Source organism: Arachis hypogaea, chromosome 14 (genome assembly GCF_003086295.3).
Source record: "Arachis hypogaea cultivar Tifrunner chromosome 14, arahy.Tifrunner.gnm2.J5K5, whole genome shotgun sequence".
Taxonomy (NCBI): domain Eukaryota; kingdom Viridiplantae; phylum Streptophyta; class Magnoliopsida; order Fabales; family Fabaceae; genus Arachis; species Arachis hypogaea.
The window spans coordinates 44,338,190-44,347,367 of NC_092049.1; the positions used below are offsets into that span (position 1 = coordinate 44,338,190).

At 39.8% G+C, this 9,178-nt stretch overlaps 1 non-coding gene across 1 annotated transcript; it reads right to left on the bottom strand.

Annotated features, from left to right (window-relative positions):
• Positions 1-8,076: 8,076 nt before the first annotated feature.
• LOC112746408 (small nucleolar RNA R71) lies at positions 8,077-8,180 on the bottom strand. Its single transcript, XR_003174294.1, has one exon. It is a non-coding gene; the product is annotated as a small nucleolar RNA R71 (small nucleolar RNA).
• Between the last annotated feature and the right edge of the window lie 998 nt (positions 8,181-9,178).

Here is a 9,178-nt window from a genome sequence, read left to right on the forward strand (position 1 = left end):
TATTTCTATATCAAACTCTTGCAGAAGCAATACCCATCTTATAAGTCTGGGTTTTGAATCCTGCTTTGTAAGTAGATATTTAAGAGCAGCATGGTCAGTGTACACAATCACTTTTGATCCTACTAAGTATGATTTAAACTTGTCAATGGCATAGACCACTGCAAGCAATTCCTTTTCTGTGGTTGTGTAATTTTTTTGGGCATCATTTACAACACGGCTAGCATAATAAATGACATGCAGAAGTTTGTCATGTCTCGGCCCCAGTACTGCACCAATGGCGTGATCACTGGCATCACACATTAATTCAAATGGTAATGTCCAGTCTGGTGCAGAGATAACTGGTGCTGTGACCAGCTTAGCTTTCAGAGTTTCAAACGCCTGCAGGCACTCTGTGTCAAACAAAAATGGCATGTCAGCAGTTAGCAGGTTGCTTAGAGGTTTTGTAATTTTTGAAAAATCCTTTATAAACCTCCTATAGAATCCTGCATGTCCCAGAAAGCTTCTGATTGCCTTAACATTGGCAAGTGGTGGTAATTTTTCAATTACCTCTATTTTAGCTTGATCCACCTCTATTCCCTTGTTTAAAATTTTATGCCCAAGGACAATCCTTTCAGTCACCATAAAGTGACATTTTTCCCAGTTTAAAACCAAGTTGGTCTCTTGGCATCTTTTCAAAACCAGTGTCAGGTGATCAAGACAGGAGCTGAATGAGTCTTCATATACTGAGAAGTCATCCATGAAGACTTCCAGAAATTTTTCCACCATATCAGAGAAAATAGAGAGCATGCATCTCTGAAAGGTTGCAGGTGCATTACACAGCCCAAATGGCATCCTTCTGTAAGCAAATACTCCAGATGGACATGTGAATGCTATTTTCTCTTGATCCTGGGGATCTAGTGCAATTTGGTTATAGCCTGAATAGCCGCCCAAAAAGCAGTAATAATCATGACCTGCTAGTCTCTCTAGCATCTGGTCTATGAATGGTAAAGGAAAATGATCCTTCCTGGTGGCTGTATTGAGCTTTCTGTAGTCAATACACATGCGCCACCCTGTAACTGTTCTTGTAGGAGCCAGTTCATTTTTTTCATTATGAACCACTGTCATGCCTCCCTTTTTGGGGACAACTTGAACAGGGCTCACCCAGGGGCTATCAGAAATAGGATAAATAATCCCAGCCTCCAGTAATTTGGTGACCTCTTTCTGCACCACTTCCTTCATTGCAGGATTTAGCCGCCTCTGTGGTTGAACCACTGGCTTAGCATTGTCCTCCAATAAGATCTTGCGCATGCATCTAGCTGGGCTTATGCCCTTAAGGTCACTTATGGACCACCCAAGAGCTGTCTTGTGTGTCCTTAGCACTTGAATTAGTGCTTCCTCTTCCTGTGGATTTAAAGCAGAGCTTATGATCACTGGAAAATTATCACCTTCTCCCAGAAATGCATATTTCAGGGATGGTGGTAATGGTTTGAGCTTGGGTTTAGGAGGTTTTTCCTCTTCCTGAGGAAATTTCAGAGACTCTTTCAATTCCTCTGAATCCTTTAGATCAGGCGGAACATCTTTAAAGATGTTTTCCAGCTCTAATTCGAGACTCTCAGTCATGTTGATCTCCTCTACCAAAGAGTCAATAAGATCAACTTTTATACAGTCTTTTGGTGTGTCTGGATGCTGCATGGCATTGACAGCATTCAACTTAAACTCATCCTCATTGACTCTCAGGGTGACTTCCCCCTTTTGGACATCAATGGGAGTTCATCCAGTTGCTAGGAAAGGTCTTCCTAGAATGAGAGTAGCACTCTTGTGCTCCTCCATTTCCAGCACTACGAAGTCAGTGGGAAAAGCGAATGGCCCAACCCTGACAATCATGTTCTCAATCACGCCTGATGGGTATTTAATGGAGCCATCAGCAAGTTGGAGACATATCCGGGTTAGTTTAACTTCTTCAGTTAAACCAAGCTTTCTGATAGTGGATGCAGGTATTAGGTTGATGCTTGCCCCAAGATCACATAAGGCTGTCTTGGTGCAATTACCCTCTAATATGCATGGTATCAGAAAGCTTCCGGGATCTTTAAGCTTTTCAGGGAAGCTTTTCAGAATGACTGCACTGTATTCTTCAGTGAGGAGAACTTTTTCAGTTTCTCTCCAATCCTTCTTATGACTTAAGATCTCTTTCATGAACTTGGCATAAGAAGGTATTTGCTCAAGTGCTTCTGCAAAAGGAATCTTTATTTCAAGAGTCCTGAGATAATCTGCAAAGTGAGCAAATTGCTTATCCTGCTCCTCTTGGCGGAGTTTTTGAGGATAAGGTATCTTGGCTTTATATTCCTCAACTTTGGTTGCTGCAGGTTTATTTCCTACAGAAGTGGTTGATGAAACCCTTTTAGAGGGGTTGTCATAAGCACTTGTGTGTGTCTGATCCCTCACTGGCAATTGAGTGCCAGGGTTGGAAGCTGGAGTGACGTTAGACGCCAACTCCTCATTTGTTCCTGGCGTCTGAACGCCAGAACTATGCTTCCTTTGGGCGTTCAACGCCAGTTCCTTGCTTGTTTCTGGCGTTGAACGCCAGTCCTGAGCATGGTTTGGGCATTCAGCGCCAGCCTTCCACCCAATTTCTGGCGTTTTAGCGCCAGAATTATTTTTCCCCAGGCTCTTACTGTCCTCAGATGGAATTTGGGTAGTTTGCTCATTTCTTGACTTCCTGCTGCCTTGTGGTGGGGTATTTAATGTTTTCCCACTTCTTAATTGAACTGCTTGGCATTCTTCTGTTATTTGTTTTGACAGCTGCTGCTTTGTTTGCTTTAATTGTTCTTCCATATTTATATTAGTCATCCTTGTCTCTTGTAGTCTCTCCTTGAATTTGGCTAACTGTTTTGTTAGAAAATCCAATTGCTGATTGATTTTAGTAGCTTGTTCAGCAGGACTGAGTTCAGTAGTCACTGTTTTAGCCTCTTCTTTCATGGAAGGTTCGCTGCTTAAGTACAGATGCTGATTTCTGGCAACTGTATCAATGAGCTCTTGAGCTTCTTCAATTGTCTTCCTCATGTGGATAGATCCACCAGCTGAGTAGTCTAAAGACATCTGAGCTCTTTCTGTAAGCCCATAATAGAAGATGTCTAGCTGAACCCACTCTGAAAACATTTCAGAGGGGCATTTTCTTAGCATCTCTCTGTATCTCTCCTAGGCATCATAAAGAGATTCATTATCTCCTTGTTTAAAGCCTTGGATGTCCAGCCTTAGCTGTGTCATCTGTTTTGGAGGAAAGTATTGATTCAGGAATTTTTCTATCAGCTGTTTCCATGTCTTTATGCTAGCCTTAGGTTGGTTATTTAACCACCTCTTAGCTTGGTCTTTTACAGAAAATGGGAACAGTAATAATCTGTAGACATCCTGATCTACTTCCTTATCATGTACTGTGTCAGCAATTTGTAAAAACTGTGCCAGAAACTCTGTAGGTTCTTCCTGTGGAAGACCGAAATACTGGCAACTTTGCTGCACCATGATAATGAACTGAGGATTCAACTCAAAGCTACTGACTCCAATGGAGGATATACTGATACTACTCCCATATGAAGCAGTGGTGGGGTTAGCATATGACCCCAGAGTCCTTCTGGACTGTTCATTTCCACTTAGATCCATGATGGAGAAAGGGAGATGATGTAAAATAGAGAAAAAAAATATTTTTATTTATCTATTTATTTCGAAAATAAAATAAATTAAAATAAAATAAATAAAAATGGGTGAAGATTTTCGAAAAATGGAGAGAGAGAAAGAAAAAAAATGGTTAGAAAGTTTTGAAAAAGATATGATTGAAAGGATTTGATTGGAAAAGATATGATTTGAAAAAGATATGATTTTTAAATTTGATGACTAATTTAATGCTAATTTTTCAAAAATTATGAGTAGAATAAAGAAAAGATATTTTTTTTTATTTTTGAATTTTATGATGAAAGAGAAAAACACACAAAAGACACACAACTTAAAATTTTTAGATCTAATACTTCTTGTTTTCAAAAAGTTTGGAGGGAAAACACCAAGGAACACCAAACTTAAAAATTTTAAGATCAAAACACAAGGAAGACTCAAGAACACTTTGAAGAATCACAAGAACAACAAGAACATGAAGGTAGAACCCCAAACTTAAAATTTTTAGAAAACCAAAATAAAATTTTCAAAAACCAAAGAAAAATCAACAAGAAAACACCAAACTTAAAGTTTGGCACAAGATTTAATAGAAAAATTATTTTTAAAAAAGAAGATTTTGAAAAGAATATTCCCAATTACCAAGAACACAGACTAACGCTCTAGCCAACTGAGTTATGAATGTAACACTTGTTTTGAAGAAGTATTTTTAAATAACTAAGAATGAAATAATTTTTTTTTTGAAAAGAATATAAAAGACTCTGACCCAAAAGACAATTTTCCTAATCTAAGCAACAAGATTCACCGTCAGTTGTTCAAACTCGAACAATCCCCGGCAACGGCGCCAAAAACTTGGTGCACGAATTTGTTACATGCCAATGTCAATATTACTATTTTTCACAAATTTGCGCAACTAACCAGCAAGTGCACTGGGTCGTCCAAGTAATACCTTTCGTGAGTAAAGGTCGAATCCCACAGAGATTGTTGGCTTGAAGCAATCTATGGTTACCTTGTAACTCTTAGTCAGGAAAATAATTCACTTATCAAATTGAATTGTGAGGAATAAAAGAGCATGAAATAAATACTTGTTATGCAGTAATGGAGAATATGTTGGAGTTTTGGAGATGCTTTGTCTTTTGAATCTCTGCTTTTGATGCCAAGGCATCATAGGCTAGTTTCACTAGCATTTTTCTGTTAGTTTTAGTTGTTTTATGCATTTTTTTGAGCTTAAAGTAACCAAAAATGGTTGGGCTAAAAACTTCTCCGCTGGGTCGGAAGCTTTAAATGAAGAACAAAGTAATGAACCATCCAAACAATATGATTTTGATGCAAATTCCATGAGTTTTAGTTATATTACTTAAATGCTATGAATGAAAGATTTCTCATGAAATTTTGCAAGACTTTGATGCAATTGTTTGGATGATTTCAGGGAAGAAGAGGCTAAGCAAGGAAGCAACAAAATCAATAAAGGAAGCTTGAATATCACATGTGGAGTTTAAGTTCCAGTTTAAGCCTAAACTGGAGCTTAAACGCCAAAATCATGAAGGATAAGAAATGCTGGGATTGAAGTTTAACCTCCAGTTTGACCTCAAACTGGAGGTTAAACGCCAGAATGAAAAGCCTCACTTAAGGAGCATTCCACGTTTAACCTCCAGTTTGACCTCAAACTGGAGGTTAAACGCCAGAATGAGTATGCCACCCAGGGAGGAGTTCCACGTTTAACCTCCAGTTTGACCTCAAACTGGAGGTTAAATGCCAGAACCAGGAAGAGTACCAGGGGCCATTCCACGTTTAAGCTCCAGTTTGACTCAAACTGGAGCTTAAACGTGTTCGATAGTTTTTTCACTCCAGGGTTGCTCTCTCCATCTCCACGTTTAACCTCCAGTTTGACCCCAAACTGGAGGTTAAACGTGTTCGACACCTCCAGGGCCACCATTCCAAGCTTCCACGTTTAACCTCCAGTTTGACCTCAAACTGGAGGTTAAACGTGTTCGACCTCCAGTATGCCTCCACCCTTTTCCACGTTTAACCTCCAGTTTGACCTCAAACTGGAGGTTAAACGTGTTCGACCTCCAGGGCTGCCCTTCCTATCTCCACGTTTAAGCTTCAGTTTAACCTTAAACTGAAGCTTAAACGTGTTCGACTACATGACTCTCCAGGGCTACCTTCTTCCATTTCCACGTTTAAGCTTCAGTTTAACCTTAACTGAAGCTTAAACGTGCTTCTACAAATGGCATCACTGGAAGTGTCTGGCGTTTAAGTTGCAGTTTAAGCTTAAACTACAACTTAAACGCCACTCTTGAAAAAAGGTTTCTGGGCCAAAAATATTGTGATTTAAGTTAGTCTTTGAGCACAACTATTAACTTAAACTTACTTTGGTATGAAACCCAATTGAATATCATGGTTTATGGGATTGGGCCTGAGGGATTGATGAGTTTGAAATCTCATTTATTGAGTCATGTGCCATTATTTGATTATCACTAAGTTGGCTCAATAAATGTTACAGGATTTGGATCAACAACCTCATCAAGATTATGGATCATAAACCCAAGACAAAAGGAAAGCAAGGAGAGGCCTCAAAGCCCAAGAAGCACAACTGAAGCTCAATATAGAAAGTGTATAAATAGGATAGAAGTTAAGTTAGAAAGGGGACTTTTACTTTCACTTTTAGCTAGTTTCTTTTTCTTTGTAATTGAATTCAGAGCTATGATTCACTAAACCCCCTTTCATTGGGTTAGGGAGCTCTATTGTAATTCAATGAATCAATAATAGTTTATCTTCTTCTTCAATCTTTTCTCTTGAATTTTGTTAGAAAGCTTCTCGATCTAATTCCATTGAGTAGTTGTCTTGGGAAAGAGACTACTCATACTTGGAATCCTTCGGAGCCTTGGGAAAGGAATGGAGGATTCATGCTAGAGAAGCTTCCTCACAGTGGATTGGATTGGGGTTTGGATGGATATTGTGACATGTAATCCTACCAAATTGTGGTTCATGAAATTGTGTGGTATAATCAGTAATCAAGCATCATCTCTTCTTATGAACATTTAAACCAAGGGATTGGGAATTTGTTTGTTTTTAGAGAGCATTGGTGAGCCAAGGAATTGGGATCCAATCATATAAGATTGCCAAGCAAAATTCAATGAATGCATTGGTTGAGGAAGAGATTTACATGTTTTGATTCGGAGATTTCAATATCTCCTAAACCCAATGAATTCCCCATTTCTGATTTCCACTTTCTCTTTACATTCTGCAATTCAATTCTTGCAATCATCCCCATTCCCTTTTAATTTCAGCAATCTTTAATTCATGCAATTTAAGATTCAGCCATTTAATTTTCTTGTCATTTACTTTTCCCGCCAATTTTACATTCCGCAATTCTCATCTCAAATCTTGATTCCGCTCAACTAGAACACACTTCTAATCCGAATTGCTCACTCAACCAATCCTTGTGGGATTCGACCTCACTCTATTGTGAGTTTTTACTTGACGACGATAACCGGTGCACTTGCCGGAAGGAATTTTGCCGATCGTGCAATTTCCTAAATCGTAGCATAACACGTTTATGCGCATCAAGTTTATGGCGCCGTTGCCGGGGATTGGTTTTCGATTGACAATTCTCAAATTGGAAGCTAACTAGATTGAGCAATTTTCTCTTGCTTTGTTAATTCTGTTCTAAATACTTGTTGAATTTTAATTTCTGCACTTGGTTACATGCTTTTCTTCTTTATGCCTTTAAATTCATGCAACTAACTCACTGACTCACTAACTGTTTGAATTAATTCCTCAATTGAGCTGACCATACTCTTCCATTAACCAAGAGTATTTTACCTGTTTGTGTTTGAGCTGTGTTCTTGTATGACAGGTAGGAGAGGAGAGACATCAACTCCTCCATATACCGAACCGGAAAGGACCCTTCATAGACTTAGAAGGGAAGCAAGAGGGAAGAGAGTAGTGGGAGAAGAGGAATCTGAAGGAGAATCTGAGGACAATTTTGAGGAAGCTCTAGATCTCAACATGGATAGAGAAGTTCACAACCATGAGAGAGCTGATGGAAACAATGCCATTCCTGAGAGGAGGGTTCTTAGTTCATACATAAACCCAACCTCTGGGAATTGTGGTAGTAGCATCCAGAAACCACCCATTCAGGCCAACAATTTTGAGCTCAAGCCACAGCTAATATCATTGGTGGAAAATCATTGTTCCTTTGGAGGAAGTGCTAATGAAGACCCAAACCAACATCTCACAAAATTCCTGAGAATTTGTGACACTGTGAAGTCCAATGGAGTCCAGGAAGATGCCTATAAACTGCTCTTGTTCCCATTTTCACTTAGGGACAAGGCAGCTAAGTGGCTGGAATCATTCCCAAGGGGGAGTCTAACCACATGGGATGAGGTGGAAGGCAAGTTTCTGGCACGTTTCTACCCTCCACAAAAGGTCAATAGGCTTCGATCTGAGGTCCAGACTTTTAGACAACAAGATGGTGAAACTCTCTACGAGGCATGGGAGAGATTCAAGGACTTGACAAGGAAATGCCCACCAAACATGTTCCATGATTGGGTGCAATTGCACATCTTCTATGATGGGCTCTCTTATGAATCAAGGAAGGCTGTAGACCATTCATCAGGAGGTTCATTGAACAAGAAAAAGACCGTGGAAGAAGCCATTGAAGTGATCGAGACAGTGGCTGAGAATGAGTACTACTATGCATCAGAAAGGCACAACACTAAGGGAGTCATGGAGCTGAACCATGTTGATACAATTCTAGCCCAAAACAAGGTGTTTGCCAAGCAACTAGCAGAGCTTACCAGGCAATTAGAGACAAAGCAAGTGGCTGCAATACACACACAAGATCAAGAGGAAGTAGGCATTGAAGGAGGTGATTGGGATGAGGTTAACTATGTGGGAAACCAACAAAGGCAATCATATGATCCACACTCCAACACTTACAACCCACGCTGGAGAAACCACCCAAACTTTGGGTGGGGAAACCAACAAACCCAACCACAAAACCACAAACCTTACAACCACAACCAACAAAACAATTCCACATACCAAAACTCCAACCAAAGATCATACCAAGCCACACAAAACACTTACCCCCAATCATCATATCATGGCCAAAATAATCAACATACCCAACCTAATCCGAACCAACAATTTCAAGATCAATTAAACCGGATGGAAGGAATGATGGCAACCATGAGCCAAGACATAATTGAATTGAAGAGCTTCAGGGATGATGTGAGAACTACCTTAAGAAACCATGGTGAAAAACTCAAAAGGTTGGAATCTCAAGTAGGAGAGCTATCTCAACAGGCACCCAAATCAACTGCAGTGTTCCCTAGTGACACAGAAAAGAATCCTAAGGGGGAACAAAAGAGAGTAAGATGGGAAGAGTGCAAGGCCATCACCATATTGAAGGAAGTCTCAGAAGAAGAAGGAATCAGGTCCTCACAGCAGGAACCAGAAATCTTGAAAGAAGATGTGGAAGAAGTTAAGCAGGAAAGTGGAACTGAGCAAGCCAAGGATCTGCAAAAAGGCA